The sequence below is a fragment of the Podarcis raffonei genome, chromosome 2 (assembly GCF_027172205.1).
Source record: "Podarcis raffonei isolate rPodRaf1 chromosome 2, rPodRaf1.pri, whole genome shotgun sequence".
In the NCBI taxonomy this organism is placed as follows: domain Eukaryota; kingdom Metazoa; phylum Chordata; class Lepidosauria; order Squamata; family Lacertidae; genus Podarcis; species Podarcis raffonei.
Window position 1 is genome coordinate 93,492,878 of NC_070603.1, and position 18,417 is coordinate 93,511,294.

The following is an 18,417-nucleotide window of genomic DNA, read 5'->3' on the forward strand; positions in this document are numbered from 1 at the left end:
AGAAGCCACAGCAAGCTCTGAACTCATGAACTTCCTCCTCCACTTCCAGCATAGCCATGAGGAGGAGTTTTGAAGCCTCTGATTCTGTTTTAGAATGCAGTTTGTTGTGGCATCCAAACAAGGAAAAAATGTGGTTAATCTTAACTATGGTTAGTTAAACAAGTCTGCTTCAAACCACACTTTAAGAAGCTGTTTTGTTTTTCAGTTTAGTGATTCAATGTAGCATTAAGTTGTGATTAATCTAAAATGGAAAGTTATGATCTCTTGCTTCACAGCCACATTGGAAGTTGAAGAGGAACATTTTTGTCTAGTGCCTAAAGGTATATAATGAAGGCGCCAGCCAAACCTCCCTGAAGAGAACATTCCACCAATTGGAAATTTGACCAATGCCAAGTGTGTGTGTGTGTGTGTGTGTGTGTGTGTGTGTGTGTTTATGAAATACCCAACACATGTTCAAATCATGGCTTAACCTTATTCTGTACTCTACCCACTTTTTGAGATTTTCCAAGGAGTAGCAAGTTGCAATTTGTTTTACAACTTTGACAAGACCAGTTTGGTTCACTTTTACCACTAAAAAGGTCACAAAGAATCGGACACGACTAAACTACTAAACAACTACAACCATGCAGGTTGAACTACTGCTTCCAGTAAATATGAATCAGTTCATATATTTGCTATTTAACAAGGTAGCACATTAATAAGGACTTCTAGATGCCAGTGGCTCAGACAGTCACTACAGGCACATCCTGCAGAACTGTTTTCGTCTAGCCTTTCCTTCCTCCATGCTCCCTACAAGGAGAGAGTCACTGTCATTGATTTGCTATCGCACCAGCATCACTTTATCTTGCTAGATTCACAAAGTCCCATTCAAGCCTCCTGCCTTTCTTGTTCTCTCACATCTGCCTTCGTTGGGAAAGGATGAAAATCAAGCAGCAAAAAAGAAAAAGAACAAAAGAACAAAAGGCAAGCAGAAAAGTTTGGCAGAAATTAAATCAGTTATTCTTGTTTTATAAATGGGGGAAAATAAGGTATTGTGACTTGCTCAAAGCTACCAAGCATGTTTGTAGCTTAAGCAGGACACAAGCACAGGACCAAAGAATGTCCATTGGTTTCATTGGTTTCAAATGTGCACTTCCATTGAAATGTAACCCAAGCTACTTTGGGGGAATGTAGCTAAACAACAGAGATCAATCTTGCTTGAGGCAAGCCACAGAGTGGCTAGAAGCAGTTATCTTCTAACCAAGATTCCAGTGACCCACATTACTCTAACCCTTTCCTTCTGTGTATTCAAGAGCCACATGCTGAAGTTTCAAATCTAAATTTCTATCATTATCTAAAATTCAAGCGCTTGACTTTCCCTTAAGGGCTGGTAGAGTTCATCTTTAAGATTCTCAGTCAGGGCTCTCAAAAATATGACCAGAAAAGTATGATTTCAACTATTGTCTTTCTATGAAATGAAACATCTGAACAGACAACCCACAAGATGCAATGACAGCCACCAACTTAAAAGGGAATTAGACAAATTCATGAAGAAGCCTATCAATATCTATTACAGTCACGATGGCTATATATTACCTCCAGCATCAGAGGCACTAGGCAGCATGTGTCTGAATCCTAGTTGCTAAGGAACATGAGCAGGAGAGAGCTATTGCACTCAGGCCCTCCTTATGGGCTTCCCATAGGCACTGTGGGGAGCATGATGCTGGACTTGCTAAGCCATTGGTCTGATCCAATAAGGCTGTCTTTATGTTCTTAAATCGGAAATATGATGGACTACAAAGCCAGGCCAGTCTGAGACTCAAGGCTGTATTTAAAATTCAGTCACAACAGAGGATAGCTTCTGTACTTTTATAAGCAGGTACTTTGCTTCACAGCTGAACAGGGCATACTCCACTGAGCGGGGCCCTATGGGGCCTTATATACTGCAGAAACTGTGGAACCCAGCACAAATGAATGCTGATGTTTTCATTTTGTTCTTGTAGTAAGCGAAGGGAGACTAGCTAGATCCTGCTTCACTTTGTGTTTGAAGTGCTGTACCTCAAACCAACTTTAAGGAACAATCTGCATGGTAAAGAGCCCTGGAATCTCCTCATCAAGTGATAAATATATCTGACAAAATTCTAACAGCATTTGTTTTTAAACTGGCTTTTCTGATTGTGAACCAGATAAATGTTCTGAAGTTATATAATGATGTCAGAGAATAAGTTTTTTAAAAATTCTTGGATTAAGAAGACACAATGATAAAAGGCTTTGTGACTCCTTAAGGTTTATGGCAACGTATTCTACAACTGTAAAAAGACAATTATTGCAATGATAGCCTGAGCTATACAATACTTGACTGAAAACATGAAGAAAAGGTGAATGGCATTTATGGCTATGCCAGAGTTTTAGTTACATTTTTGCCAGTTTGTTTCCTTCCTTCCATAACGTATACAACTTGTACAGACAAGCAATAATTACACTATTTCTATTTTTAGTGCAGAACACTATTTTGACCTACTCAGCAAGGCAATTCCTTCCTTCCCCCCCACAACCCACCGCTAACCTTTAATGTCATTCTATCATTGTGCTGTTGGCTGAACACTCCCTGGCAGATGTGGGATGGGCCACTAGCTCTTCATTAACTGCAGCTGCAGCTTCTTTCTTTTCGCTTGAACAAAGTATCCAGAGAGCAGTTCATAGTCTTTAACCAGTCCTTCAAGTTAGATATCAATGCCATGTTGTGAAACATTCACCGGGATGTTGCCAGACTCGGTGGGGCCAGCATTCTACACACACACACACACACACACACACTTATAACGTGTTTTCAGGAGTCGCTGGTTCTTTGGCACACATGTAAAACACTTCTGATTTGCAGGAAACTGATAGACAAAATTGTGAAGTTCTAGAGCTACAGCTATTTTGTGCAGTCTTTGGGTTGCAGTTTGTGCTAAACAGTTTTGGCGGGGGTGGGGGACTGATTTTAATTTTTATATGTGGTTCTCCAGTTGGTTTCAAGAGCAAACAGGAGGATAAGGACTATAATAAACTGGATTTGCCTCATTTGAGTTGTGCTATGGCAGGGAAAGTGATTACCAAGTAGAACAGAACTCTTGGACTTTGAAACATACAAACGCAGCTGAGCAATACAAACTAATGATTATCTTTTTAACAATATATTCTATAGCATAGAGATTAGATAGATAGATAGATAGATAGATAGATAGATGATAGATGAGAGAGAGAGAGAGAGAGAGAGATAGGAGCCAGCCTCAATGCACTGGGAACTTCTCCTTTGTAAACCAAATTGAAATGAATGGGAAAACTTCTTAGAATGGCCCTTTCACACAAAAATATTGTTATCTGTGCAGATTCTACAAGGATCATTAATGACAGTAATTAAAGAAGAAAAAGAAAAAGAAGAATTCAACAGAAATAAAATTCTTTGAGTCTGAAAAGTATACAAACATACCTTAAAATGCCACAATTGATGAAATTGCTTTTTGCTTACTGAACCTAATCCATTACCTTGCTCATAAATAATCACATGCCTAATGACAAAAGGCATTCCAGTAAACCTCTGTGGTGCACAGATGTTTTAGTTTCATTTGAACTATCAGAACTCATAAAAGTTAATATATATGACATAAAATAGTTTTAACAGAACATCTAATCTCTCATGGATCCTCTAAGGAGATTATTTCCCTTTATAAGCATTGTAAATTTTAGTTATTGTAGTATCTGTACATATATGTGCAACTAGCTATCTTTGTAACCACCCCTCACTAATTTCTGCTTGTTAAATAAAAGCTATTAAGCAAGCATTGCCTTGCACAGTACCAGGAAGAGTGAATGCATCTAGTACTATTCTAAATACTTTCTATAGAATAGAGTTTGCTTCAAAGCTTGGGCAGTGATGCTATTAATGTGCTCAGTCATAATAAAAAAAGTTGCTAGAGGCAACAACATCTCTAAACATCCTTTTCACACTACAAGCTATTCAAGATTCATAGTAATTTATTCGGCCACTTACCAGCAAACATGACAGCTGCTCCTGAATCTGTCCCAATGTTGTTGATATTTTTTCCACTCATACACATCCTCTCCCCTCCTCTTCTGAAAACTGTTTCCCTGCATTTCATCTGGCCATAATAAGCCCAGGCTTCTTTTGCCTTATTTACATTTTCTTTGCAGTGTCAATACACTTTACTGGACAGCAGCAAGCATTCTGCCAGGCATTTGAATTTCTCCCCACTGATATAAAGTCTTCCGCCTGGTGAACCTTAAATCTCTCTTCCTGACTCTCCTTTGCCAGCAGCCTGAGATATCTTGCTTCCGTAAATTTTGCCATCTCCTCTAAAATCCACACCACTGCATTTTATGTCTCACCGTAAGAGATACTTTATTCCTTTGCAGCCCTTCTTATGCTTTCCTCTCAACATTAAATCACAAGATTCTCTTTCCTGACAAACCAACTGATGCAAGTACAGCCCCTTTTCTGTGAGAAACATCACCTCCAGACCTTCCCTCTCTAAGAAAGCAAGCATGTGAATTGCAAGGCAGAGGGGTTTAGCCTCCTTCTCAAATCCTCGTATGTATGTCTTGTTTGAGAAGCCTACCATTGGCTTATACCATACAATACAGCCATTTGGTACATAAGCAGAACTATTTGCTCAACAACAACGAATACCACAAACGGCCAGAGCTGTTAACTTAAAATGATACATTTGAGGTTGATGTGCAAGGCACAATAATTAACAACTTGAAATACATCGAAGATGCAAGTGATATAATATCAACAACCACAAGACTGCCTGTGTAAAGGTATACTTTTCTTCAATTTAGAAATAAAATTCCAAGGCGGAGAGAGAGAAAACAATGACGGGGAAAGGGGACTAACTAGGTTAACCTGCATCGGTGCTTCCACTTAATTGGTTTGCTACTGTCCAGCAAATATATATTGATACTAAGGAAACAAAAGCAAATGATTTTCATATACTGCATTGATTCACATAAAATATTTAACTGTCTCCTGGCTCAATAGGCTGTGGTGTGGATACTTAATCAGGGGCAACATTAGCCTCAGATTCTCATCAAACAGTGAGGAGAAGCAAAAAAAAAGAAAGAAAGAAAAAGAAAAGAAAAGAAAAGAAAAGAAAAGAAAAAGCCAAGTTCTAATAATTTTAGTAGTTTGTGCCTGGGGATAATCACATGGCACAGCATCATTATAGAAATGCAAACTATAAAGGGAATTAACATTCTATTATTTTATAGTACTGTTGCATCAACACTAATTGCAAGCATGCACAAACACAGAGGAAGATGCAGCACAAATGCATTCTCTGCCACTTATTTGAAGAACAATCTTAAGCACATATACTTGGAAAGTATGTCCCATTAATTTCTGGAGATTTAATTCCAAGTAAGTGTGCTTCGGAGCACAGCCTAAGGAGATATATCATCATTTCCACATGCAATGCATCAAGAAATAGGTCAGATATAAATATGCTTAAAATACGATCTTATAAGAACCACAGGCTTCAAAGGATGCACCAGAAGTTTCAAAATCAATGTAACATGCAAAGCACTTCCTTAACATTTTGATTGAGTGCAAAAATAGTGTGCCAAATTTGTTTCTTCAGTGCTGGAGATAAAGAGTTGTATTCAATGTTAGTTCTACTTAGAGTTGACCCATTGAGATAATTGGCATGGCTTAGATCCAAGTAACTACTCGGAGTATGATTTAGTTGGCTATAATCCGAAATGCAAAAGTATTCCCTCATTCACCCCAACAAGGCTTGATTCCAACTGATTGTGAGCAAAACCAGGAGTGACTCACTTGAGGTGGAGCCATAGCAATAGCTTCTTGGCAGAAGTGCCACTGCTGCTTACTTCGTGACAGCAAGGTGGGAGTTGTCTGGGTGCACTGGTAGGAGCACCAGACTGGGTCCAAGGGTTCACCCATGCAGCCCCGCCCTTGCTGCCACCTTGCCCAGCAATCAACAGTGATGCTTCTGTTGAGAGGCTACTGCTGTAGCTCCACCCCACCTGGCTAGCCACTGTTGAAAAGACTTGTGGTTGCCTCCCTCTGCAGACATCTCTTTCACCTTCTCAGCCTCCCAAGGACCTACCACACTTAATTAAAAGAGGGCTGGTTCAAGTTCCTTGCTGGTGAGTCCAAGTGCTTTCACTGGACGGAAAAGGTATGTTGAGGAGTTGAACCTCTGGTAACAACAGGATTGGAGCCAAAATGGGGACAATGAGAAATGGGGACAATGGGAAGCATCAACATCCTTGGGTAAAGTCCCAGGCATGCAGAAATCCATTTAAAAAAAAATAATCCACAAGAGGATCCTCATCCGGTGGGAAAACACAACCACTCAATGAGAAATGAACATCCAGGAGCCACAGAATATTGGGTGCCAGGCGGAAAAGAAAACCAGAAATCTATCCTAGTGGTGGGAGAGAGAAAGCAAGTGAATTGGTTTGCTTGATCCCTATGAAGCTTATATTGACCTGGAGGGAGGCATAGCTGACTGGAATCCTTAACTGGTCGCAGGCCCCACTTGTTACGAGTAATAGCCATTGTTAGACCATGTCTAAGGCATCTTAGCAGCCACAGCCATCATGACATAATGAAGGAGTATTCAATTTCGTCTGATTGTTGTGTATGAAGGAGCAAGGCAGATGACCTACATTTTTACCCTATTGTCTTTGTTAAGGATCTATATTCTGACAAACTCATTTATCTTCCCCCCCTTTGAGACACATTCTGTTTAGGCTCATAGCCTTTGTGAACTAGTCACAGTTCTTTTGCAATTCATTGGTGAATCATTACCAGTTTGAGATTGTATTTCCAGAATGTAAGTAGAAGGATATTACCTATATAGAAGGCTAGGAATATTTCTGAGGTTTGTGTGTGTAAATTTTTTATTAAATTTTCTGTTTTTCAATTTAGAATATTCATTTAAACAACCTTAAAATATCAATGACTTTCCTTATTCTCTTCTCATGGTTCATTTTGCATATTATGAAATATTTCTGAGGTTTGGAAGAGAGAGTGGCAGATCCAATCACTTAATTCTTGTGTTCTGCTTCTAACATAGATGGAGCCCGGTTATCCTAGTCTGAGTGCCAGACCTGTACCTTTGCCATGATGCAGGGGTGAGTGTGCAATGAATGAAGGACTGGATAGCCCACCAGCCAATCTGCACTTCTCCCACAGGAGCAGAATTCAAGTCCGGTTTGGAAAATGACAGGTATGTTTCAGGTGGGATTTCCTATGGGTGGTGTGTCATGCCTTCCTTCTATAGCACATGCCTGATGCCAAACGTGTGCAATGTTTAATTATTTACTCACACTGTTTGCAAACTGTCAGCACAAGCTTCTGTTTGGTCCTTATTCGCCCTGATAAGAACAGAAACTTGTTCCTGAAGGTCACTGGTAACTTAATACCCATTTGCATCTTCTAAGAATAAGCCCAGTTCCCACATGGGACACTTCTACCAATCGAGCACAGATATGATATAGGGACTTTAAACAACTTTGTTCCAATTAGGACTGCGCAACCAGTTTGCAGCAGGGAACTGTGCTTCGCTTGCAATGGCACAACAAATTCACATATTGTTCTGCTGTGTCCCTTCTGTCCACCCAAATCAAAATTTGTCTCTGGTGCCTTCTTCCCTCAGGAAGCCAGCCAGGTCTTTAGTCCGGCCTGTAAATTCTTCGCTACCCAGTGTAGTCCGCCTTGGATCATGCCTCAATGAGACTGCTCCAAACTGATTCCATCCACCCAAATCAAAGTCTGTCTGTTCCAAACTGATTCCCAATAAGCAGAAGGGCTTCAGCTCCCCTCCTTACACCTTCCACTCCATTCCTATACAGTGGTACCTCCGGATGCGAACGGGATCCGTTCTGGAGCCCCGTTCGCATCCTGAAGCGAACGCAACCTGCGTCTGTGCATGCTGCGATTCGCCGCTTCTGTGCCTGACGTCATTTTGAGTGTCTGCGCATGCGCAAGCGGCGAAACCCGGAAGTAACGCACTCCGTTACTTCCGGGTTGCTGCAGAGCACAACCCAAAAATGCTCAAATGCTCAACCAGAAGCTACTTCAACCCAAGGTATGACTGTACCTCTTTTCCATGTTTGTTATTTTCCCTGAGCTATTCAGGAAACTTAATGGGTACACAAGTCTCATGTTTCCACTTAAATAATACTTATCTGGGGTTGTTGTTGTTTTGAACTGCATTGGGAGGTTCTAAAGAAACCCTAGCTGCTTACTTTGACATCGCATGGCACGGGGCTAGAGGGTGACTTACAAAGAATGGCACTCCTTCAATCTCCGCTTGACTGACATTGTCCTGAATGATTCAAAGTCTGCTTTTCAGTATTAGCAGACTGCAACCAAAATCCACAAGACTTAGCTGATTATAAAACACTGCTATAAAGCCATGACCCTAAACACTTTGGTCACATTTTCCCTTTTATTTGAACCCAGATTTTTAAGTATCCATGGTGTAGTGCAATACAGGCAACCCCCGATTTGAGCAGGGGTTGTGTTTCAGGTCATCACATGCAATGGCAGAGTGTGCACAAGCCCCCTTTGCCCTGTTGCAGCCCCGCCCCCTTTCCCAGCCACTCCTGGGTTGCCACAATCTGTGCGTGCACAGTTGCGCATCAGTTGGACGCATGTAAGTAGGTCATTACCTGTTTCCCTGATGGCATACAAAAATTTCCTCATCAAGGACCCCAAATATCATACCTGTAATTTACCTTGCCATGTTGTAATAATAGGCTTGGTATTTCGGGGTGTGAAGAGACTGTAACTTAACAAAGATTTCCTTTCTTTTTATAATTTAATACTGATAGATATCAATGTGATCAAAACAGAGAAAATTATAAAAATGCCGGGTGGATTAAACACATGATTGAGAATCAGAAGGCATGGCTTTAGTTTTCATTATTATCATACTGAAGAATTGCCTGGAGTTTATGCAACTAATGACGATGATGAAATCATGAGAAACAAAATTGATACCTTGAAAAACAAGCAAGGGAGGAAAATGGGAAAAACAGAACATAAAGTCAAAACACAAGCTAAAAGGCACACGATGAAAGTGCAATAAATATCTGCATTCCAAATCTACTACTCAACCCCCCACCCCCACCCCCCCGGATCTGCTTGAGTAAACATTGTTCTTCACCAAATATTAGCTCTTTGGTATTCCCAAGGCTAACCTCAATTGAAGTTACAACCTGAAACAAAAATAAGAAGGTGCTGTGCAACCTTTAAAGACTAGCACATTTAGCACATACTTTGATGAGCTAGATTCCACTTCATTAGATGCATCAAGTGGACTCTAATCTACAAAATCTTATGCTCCAATAAATCTGTTAAGTCTTTAAAGTGCCACAAGATTCTTTGTTGCCTTTTTACTGCAGGAGACTAACACAACTACCTTTTTGTAAGTTGTCACCTGAATCAAATTCCTACTGCTGTTCTGACAGGGGTACAACTTGGTAATATGACTGTGCTGTGGGCATGTTCAGAAGCACTGGCTCAGTAGTTTTCTTGTTAATTCCTTCTTTTATCCATTTCTGAGTCTGTGGATCCAATTCCAAACATTTTTTGTTTTGCTTTATCTAACAATAAGGCTTTGCTGGCGCTCTCCAATGCCAGCAACTTTATACACATACATGCATAACGTCAGCACAGCTTTTAATCCCATCAGGGCCATTCAACGTTTTCCTAGGCTGTTCTTTACAGCTGTCGCCTATATCAGATTTTCATTCACGTAAGAAGAGAGGCAGTTAGAAGCTCAGATCTTCAATCTGTTTCAAACAACTGGAGACCCATGTAAACTTATTAAAGTCACAGAACTACAAATATTCAAAGTCTTAGTAATGACTGTGGATGTTGCAGTGCAATTCAGCAATATCACCAGCTCAAGCCTTTTCTCCTCCTCTACTCATTTAAAAGAGAATTAAAGCACTTGCTTTGACGAAATCATGCTTCCTGCAGGACTTTAGATAAGTGTTTGGTTTCTACCGAAAAAACACAGGTTCTTAGGAGATCAGGTCTGTTCACTACCAACACCAGCTTCATCCACCCACCCATTGCAAAGGTATACAAATGGAATTGTTCTCTCATTTTTTTTAGCCTTTATGTGTGCGTGTATATATTTGCAAATGGTTTGACAACATAACTAAGGATGTTATTTTCACTAATATGCCTAACAGAGCAATATCATATTCCACACCATACTTGCTTATGACCATTATACAAATGCTGAAATTACAAATTTGCTGGGAGAATAAATTACTGTAATATCTCTATAAGCCTTCTGTAAAACAAGTGCTCACTGAAATAGCTTTTTTGTTTTGAAACAAAGGCTGACCCTTCTTTCAATTAAAAGAAAGTGCTTGTGGATGCAGTTGCTGAAAACAATAAGATTTTTTTAAAAAAAAGAATAAAGAAATGTTTATTGATGCATATTTACTTCAGACAAGCCCTTTCCATGGATCCAGCCAGTACTAAGCTGAAATATCAGCATACGTCTGTAAGGCGGAATAAATCAGGTAACTTTGGAGTGGGGGAAGAGCCTGAGAAAGAAAAGAGGCTACATTGATTTCCTACCATTTTTTTCCAGGTACAGTTTCTTTATTTTGCTCCCAATACCCCCAGGCTGTGTGGATGCTTTTTGTGCTACTGTAGGTAACCATCTATTGTGACATTCTCCCTTTTCTTTAGCCATTCACATCAACCACAGCTAATGAGAAGATACTCTGTCCTCAGCAGCGAGCCACTTTCATACCTAACAGCCTGTGGTTCTGCTCTGCTTTGAGACTTATTGCCTATTCAGGAATATATATATATATATTTGCATTCCAGTAGGTGCTTTCCACACCACATGGTTTCATTCAACTTGTGCAGCATGCCAGCTTTCAAGCAGCGGTGCCTTAAAACTGCTTTGTCCTGAAATAGGCATGAACACTAGAACAACAGGCCCAAGGCCACCGTAATTCATATCTTTTTTAAGGTCAACTGTCATTGGGAAACAAATGAGGGAACCCCAAAACATGTTATGAGCCACACACACACACACACACACACACACACCCTTTCAGCTGTCAATATGCAATGCCACAACTTCCTGCAAACTGCCATTTGCAAAACTCATACAGTACTACTATGATAACTCAGTAGTACTTTTGTGTCTATAACAAAGAACGAAGAGGTGTTAAATATTAGGGATTAACATACTGTGTTTTGCAATAAAAATAATTCTATTGGAAAAACGCTGTTTTGAAAAATAAAGCCACATCAAATACATCAGCTGCATAATAGTTCCCAGTTTTGAACTCAACACTCAAATCATAAATAAAACATTTCAACAATTTTTAAATAAAATACCTGAACATTGTAAGTAATATTATTGTGCCTATTCTGCACACTAAGTTATGGACTACATTTGTCAGAACAACAAGTCTGCCACTACACTATTCCTTCCCCCAACAAGACTTTTATTGGAATTTAAAAAGGTATAATGAGAAACTGTAAGACTACATCAAATTTAAAAAGATGCTTTCTGATGGCACTTAGTAAATGCTGATTTGAAGAAATAGTACCCACCCAATATTAACTAACACAAAAAGGATAGTTTAAAGAAGACATCCAAGCCACACTTCAAAGCAAAACATCAAACTATGCAGCTACATTTTGTTAAACTCTCAAAGAAGAAACCCCAGTTTAAAAAGTCAAGTTATTTGTTTCCTTGAAACAATCATCACATGCCTGCATTTTAGATAGCCAAAGCAACCTGCAATCTGTAAACAGATTACCCTCATTCCTCCCTGCTAAATTCAGCAAAGAGCAGTGGAACAGAAAATTATATGTAGCTGGCAAAGTCACAACTCGCTCACATGCAGCTATGGAAGATAAACCGGTACTTACAGAACTGTAAAATAAAATATCCCAGTTTCTCTTTTACATTTTACAGCAAATCAAACAAAGATCTCAGCTCTCATCAAGTCACTGCTTCCACTGTACAGATCAGCCAGGCAGAAAAGGCCCTTATGGATTCCCTATGCAGCTGGGAGATAATGGAACCATATTCTCAGCTGGGACTAGAGAAGCCTAACCGCTATGCACTGAGCACTGTATGGCTGCTCACTAGCATTAATCAGGAAGTACAGTGCTCCTGCTTTATGCCTCCCTTCCCCCAAGGACCTGCACAATTAACACATGAATCAAAGATGCACACATTGGGAGACCTTGTACACAGAAGGACATATAATCCCAGTTCAGGGATATCTGAACACTGGTTAATTTTGTTCACTGATCAAGGATACAAGACTTCTTTTTAATTAAAGGCAAACACACACATTTATGTCTATGGTTCCTGGATTTAAGTAACACTGTAATCTTGCTATGACCACATAACAGATGATTACATAAATCTCTGTAATTAAGCTGAATGCTTTGCATATACAGCATCGAACGCTGCTATAAACCCAGATTTCTGCATCAGGTCTTTTCTGAAGCAGTTAAATTTCTAACACACTGGGTTGTGTGTTGTTGTTTTTTTAAAAAAGAGTCTCCACCTTTCCTAATCCTTAGGATGAGGGCAGGTAACAATTTTTAAAAATATGAATCACAACACACTATTTAAATATAAAGCACAAAAATGAGTAACATATAAAACATAAAGGCCACAGCTGAGCATCATGTTAGTAGATAGAGATTGGGGTCTGAGATACCTTTGTTTAAATTCAGGCATGGATAACTGGGTGGTCCTAAGCCTTAGTTATTTATTCCTCAGACTTCAGTTAAATTAAGATTTGACCAATTACATAGGGTTATCAGGGACAAACAATGACGGTTAAATGCTAATCATAGTATAAATGTTTGAGAAATTATCAGTGGGAAATAGCCAACAAAATATTTGCCTGAGTAGACTTCTGCTTGTGCAATAGGACTTTCCCCCTCCCCCCATATGACATACAACCCCCAAATCTGCTGGCGGGGGGGGGGGAGAGAATGTTTGCCTTACTGCTATGTTGGAGTCCCACCCATTAACAGCAAGTAAAATAATTATAAAATAATTATATTGTTATTGATTGTTGTTATTATTATTTATTTCTCTCAAACAAGCAGTGTTTTAAAGATTCTGCTGTGTAAACATGAGGTTAAATTAAGCTGCCATTGAGCACTTTCTCATTGGGGAAGATGTGTGAATGGGAAATGGGACAAGTAATCATCACTATCAGAACAACTTCCATAGACGCAAGGTGGGAGGTCTTGCTGTGCCTTGACAACTAACACGTTAATTATGGTTAAGCTTTCATAGACAAGAGTCAAATTCACCTGATAGAAGAATGGAGTGTCATCCTCAGTTGGCAGATGCACAGGTACACACAGAGAGATTCAAAGAAAAAGATAACTGGAAATAATGCAGTTAAATTGCAAAATATGCATGAAGGACAAGATGCGACAATTTTATGGGAAGCTAAAGAGAAGCAAAGTTATCATTCATAAAAGCAATAAAGGTTGGTGATAAATTCCAAGCATTCTTGAATCAAGTAAGACTTGCAGTGGGAAAGGAAGCTCACCAGCCTGGGGTTGCACCATCAAGCAATTCACACCTCAGGTTCTTCGGGATTACTTGGCTGACAAGGTAGCAGCCTGTATGTTACCAGATACAGTGGTACCTTGGGTTAAGAACTTAATTTGTTCTGGAGGTCTGTTCTTAACCTGAAACTGTTCTTAACCTGAAGCACCACTTTAGCTGATGGGGCCTCCTGCTGCCACTGTGCCACCGCTGCATGATTTCTGTTCTCATCCTGAAGCAAAGCTTTTAACCCGAGGTAATATTTCTGGGTAGCAGAGTCTGTAACCTGAAGCATATGTAACCTGAAGCGTATGTAACCTGAGGTACCACTGTACAGGTTTTTGGCACTGCTATGTTTGCCCAGCTGGATTTGTTCCCAATGGTTTTGGTGAGCCAGTCATGATTTGTGTCACAATCACAGCTGTCTATCTGGGATGCCCTCAGACAAGAAAATAGTGAACACCAATCTACCAGTGTCATGTTTTCCCTGGATCTTTGTTATGTTATGGTTTGTTTGTTTAACACAGGCATGTCTAACTGGTCAATCGCGATCTACTGGTCGATCGTGGAGTGTTCCTGGTCGATCCTGGGCCAAAAAAAAAAAAAAGAGCGCTCAACGGCTCTGATGAAGCCTCCCCCCCCCCAAAAAAAGATCAACAACTCTGTGCAATCCTGGGCAGATCACTGCCAGCTTTTTATACTGGGAGTAGATCAAAGTCTCTTGGGAGTTGAACGTGCCTGATAGAACGTTTGGGGGACTAAAGAGCAGAGAATAATATGTTTATACAAAATATACAATCAATCAATTTGTGATGCTTTACTCATTGTTCTGAAAGTAGGTTGTTGGTTTTTCAATGTTGCCATACACTTTTTGTCTGCTTTCTTCTGGAGAATATGTCACTATTGTAGAAAAAAGCCTTCAGCATAGTCCATTATAATCTACAGAGTGCTCTGGGACCTGAACCTGAATTAGTGAACACAAAAAGGTTGAGTAGGGCATCCATTATCATTTATTTTTCAATGCTGATTTCTGGTATTCTGATTTCTGACAGAAAGTGAAGCACTGGGCACTTTCTGATTCACACATGCATATAAATAACTTGATTTCTTTATATGATAATACTGGCTGCTGAATGTGTGCAATAACACTACTGAAAAGCATTAAAGCAACAATGTGCTATTAAACTTCTGTCTGTTGTTTTTGAACTGAAGTGGTTCATTAATGCCTGCAAGTTACAACTTGATATTGCAGTCCTCAAGTGAACGATATATACTGTAGGACAGCAAATTACAAACATAGTTTATAAACAATATGGAACTGTTCTAAACATGAAAGGCAGGCTTGGGAAAAAATTCAAACATTTACAGAAGAGCAATTAAAAACAATGTGGAAGGGTGGGGGTGGGGGATTAAAAAACAAACAAACTCAGTCCAATAAAGTATAAGCATGTTCAGTGGCACAAAAGGACATAGCTGATTAGAAGCATTAAAAGGAGTACCCCACTGTTCAACATTTAGCAGCTAATCCTTCATAGCAAATTCATAAAGATCTGAGATACTCTATACATTATAAAGCCACCTGCAGCATTCCACCTTAAAGACCACTTCCATTGATAAATTATATCACACCTGAACCAACATATCAATCAATGTTCCAGAGGGCATGAAGGAGATATGAAAGCCTTTTTCACAATTGCCATTCATCTCTACCCAGTTGTCAGTACTCTACACTTTTTGTTGCTGTTGGTTCCTCTGGCTATCCACGCATATGTCGGAAGGGCCATAGCACTGTGGCAAAAATTCATGTTTTCTATGAAGAAGTTCAGAGATTCAGCCCCTGGTTGCTCCAGGTAAGGTTGGGAAAGACCCGTTTGAAACCCATGGAAGCTGCTGGCAGTAAGTGCAGAATAGCTAAAGGGACAAATGGTCTGTCTTGCTATAAGGCAGCTTAGCAGCGCAACTCTATAAATGTTTACTCAGTTTTAAGCCCCAGTGATTTCAAAGGAGCTTGCTCTCATTTACCTGGGTACAGGGTTACAGTCTAGGTATACAGTGGTACCTCGGGTTAAGTACTTAATTCATTCCAGAGGTCTGTTCTTAACCTGAAACTGTTCTTAACCTGAAGCACCACTTTAGCTAATGGGGCCTCCTGCTGCCGCCACACCGCCGGAGCACGGTTTCTGTTCGTATCCTGAAGCAAAGTTCTTAACTTGAAGCACTATTTCAGGGTTAGCGGAGTCTTTAACCTGCAGTGTATGTAACCCGAGGTACCACTGTAGTTTTATCAAAATATGTGTGGATTATAGAGAAAGCAATGTTGGAGTAATAATTTTTTAGACTTTCAGGTGTATCCCAGGAAGCTAGGATAAGAAACTACTCAACTCAGTAGCAGGCAGTATTGTGGGGCAGCATCACACAGCTGATCTCCACTCTTTTGCATCCTGCTGCCTACCAGGAGGTAGTGCGGGAGAGATAAGGTTGATGCGATGTGATTTCACCCATGGGAGCACTGAATTGGCTCCACCAGTGTGTGTGCACAAGCCAGCTCTCTGCCTCCTCTTTGCCTCTCTGCTTCCTGATAAGTAGCAGCGATGCAACTGACCAGAGGGCACATGAGCTACTGATACTGAGGATGGATAGCGGCTAATGGATTGAGGTTGAATCCTGACAAGACAGAAGTACTGTTCTTGGGGGACAGGGGCAGGCTGGTGTGGAGGACTCCCTGATCCTGAATGGGGTAACTGTGCCCCTGAAGGACCAGGTGTGCAGCCTGGGAGTCATTTTGGACTCACAGCTGTCCATGGAGGCACAGGTGAATTCTGTATCCAGGGCAGCTGTCTACCAGCTCCACCTGGTACGCAGGCTGAGACCCTACCTGCCCGCAGACTGTCTCGCCAGAGTGGTGCTCTAGTTATTTCCGGCTTGGACTACTGCAATGCGCGCTACATGGGGCTACCTTTGAAGGTGACCCGGAAACTACAACTAATCCAGAATGCGGCAGCTAGACTGGTAATGGGGGCGGCTGCCGAGACCACATAACACCGGTCTTGAAAGACCTACATTGGTTCCCAGTACGTTTCCAAGCACAATTCAAAGTGTTGGTGTTGACCTTTAAAGCCCTAAAAGGCCTCGGCCCAGTATACCTGAAGGAGTGTCTCCACCCCCATCGTTCTGCCCGGATGCTGAGGTCCAGTGCTGAGGGCCTTCTGGCGGTTCCCTCATTGTGAGTAGCAAAGCTACAGGGAACCAGGCAGAGGGCCTTCTAGGTAGTGGCGCCCACCCTGTGGAACGCCCTCCCATCAGATGTCAAAGAGATAAACAACTACCTGACATTCAGAAGACATCTGAAGGCAGCCCTGTTCAGGGAAGTTTTTAATGTGTGACATTTTAGTGTATTTTTGGTCTTTGTTGGAAGCTGCCCAGAGTGGCAGGGTATTTGTAGCAGGGTGCAAATAATTGATGATGATGATGATGATGATGATACAAATGTTCCCTTACTCTAGCTATGACAACCACAGTTGGAATCCTGTTCTGTAATTGAATAAGATGTATAAGACATTGGAAGAAGCTGCAGAAAATTAAAAACAATAGCATAATCCTATGCCTGCCTACTCTTAAGTAAATACCATATATTTCAACTGGATTCAGTCCCAGGTCAGTGTAAACAGGTAAGGTTGGAGTCTGAAAAGTATTTCACAGTGTGGGTTTTGTTGGGTAAGGCGGCTGTGAGAAGAACACACCACACACCCCAAATCCAAGTACTGTATTTGGATTTGTGTGAATCACACGGCCTGCGTCTCTTATTCATCTAATACAAAAAAAGAGGAGCAGGGAAATTAGAAGCACAACTTGCCTATTACCTTGTAAATATGCCATCTTTAGAGGCCTTCGCAACAATCGCATTAAAAAGAAACCCAAGCGTACTTACATAAACAGTGTGCCTCATTTCCTGTTTGTAAAATACAAGGCCATTAATCTCTTTCTGTCTCACATACAAAATGGTTATAGCAATGATAATTACCTACTCCACAGGGGTGTATTGAGGCTTAGTTAATATTTAAAAAGCAATTTGGTATTTATGGACAAATGGTACTAAATATAGGTGTAGTTTATTATTGCAATTATTATTACTGTCACTTCCAGATATAGTTCATTCTGTGCACTGTGCACAAAATATCCTGTGTCTGATTTTGCAAAGTGCATTTGAGACATATGCAACATATTATATCTAATAGCTATGGAGATAATGCAGTTCTCATATCACTTCACAGCTACAACAATGACTTTAAATGGTAAGCCAATGAGAGGCACAATTTGATGACTTCCAGAATTCTACCATCAGCTTTATCTTTGGATAAGGTCCCAAGTTAACCGAACCCTGAGCTCTGGAAAAATAATAACAGCATGTACCAAATACAAAATTCTTTTCTCCGGTATTCCTGGTAGGGTACATAATGAGGACTGGACCCTGGTAAATAAAACAGTTTACTTCCTGGAAGACAGAGGGAAGAAAGGGAGACTGGACTGCATACAAAAAAGAACAGAATAAAATAAAATATTGTAGACCCAGTGATGATAAAGTGTATAGTTTAGGCCTGTCCAATATATAACTCACCAAAATGAAATTAGTCCACCACACATGCATAGTGGCCCACCAGCTCAATAAACAATATATTGTACCTCCTGCCTAAAGCCCAAAAGGCAGATTGCTTGTTAATCTCCTGCACCACAGTAATTTGCTGTGATGCAGCATCAAGTTCTGATTTTCTATGCAAAAAGCAGGGGAAGACTTACCTGAAAATGTTAAAATAAGCAATAAAAAAGA

General features: G+C 40.4%; 1 protein-coding gene across 8 annotated transcripts in view; it reads right to left on the bottom strand.

Moving 5' to 3' along the window:
- Positions 1–18,417, bottom strand: part of CNTN4 (contactin 4) — a 521,364-nt gene that overhangs the window by 286,146 nt on the left and 216,801 nt on the right. Inside the window, exon 1 of one of the 8 annotated variants that reach the window (XM_053378153.1) lies at positions 11,936–12,105. The exons of 6 other annotated variants lie outside the window; for them this stretch is intronic. The gene's annotated coding sequence lies outside the window, so the exon portion shown is untranslated. Of the gene's footprint in view, positions 1–4,015; positions 4,512–11,935; positions 12,106–18,417 lie in introns of those variants that run through there. One more of the 8 variants, XM_053378152.1, reaches the window with a different exon arrangement.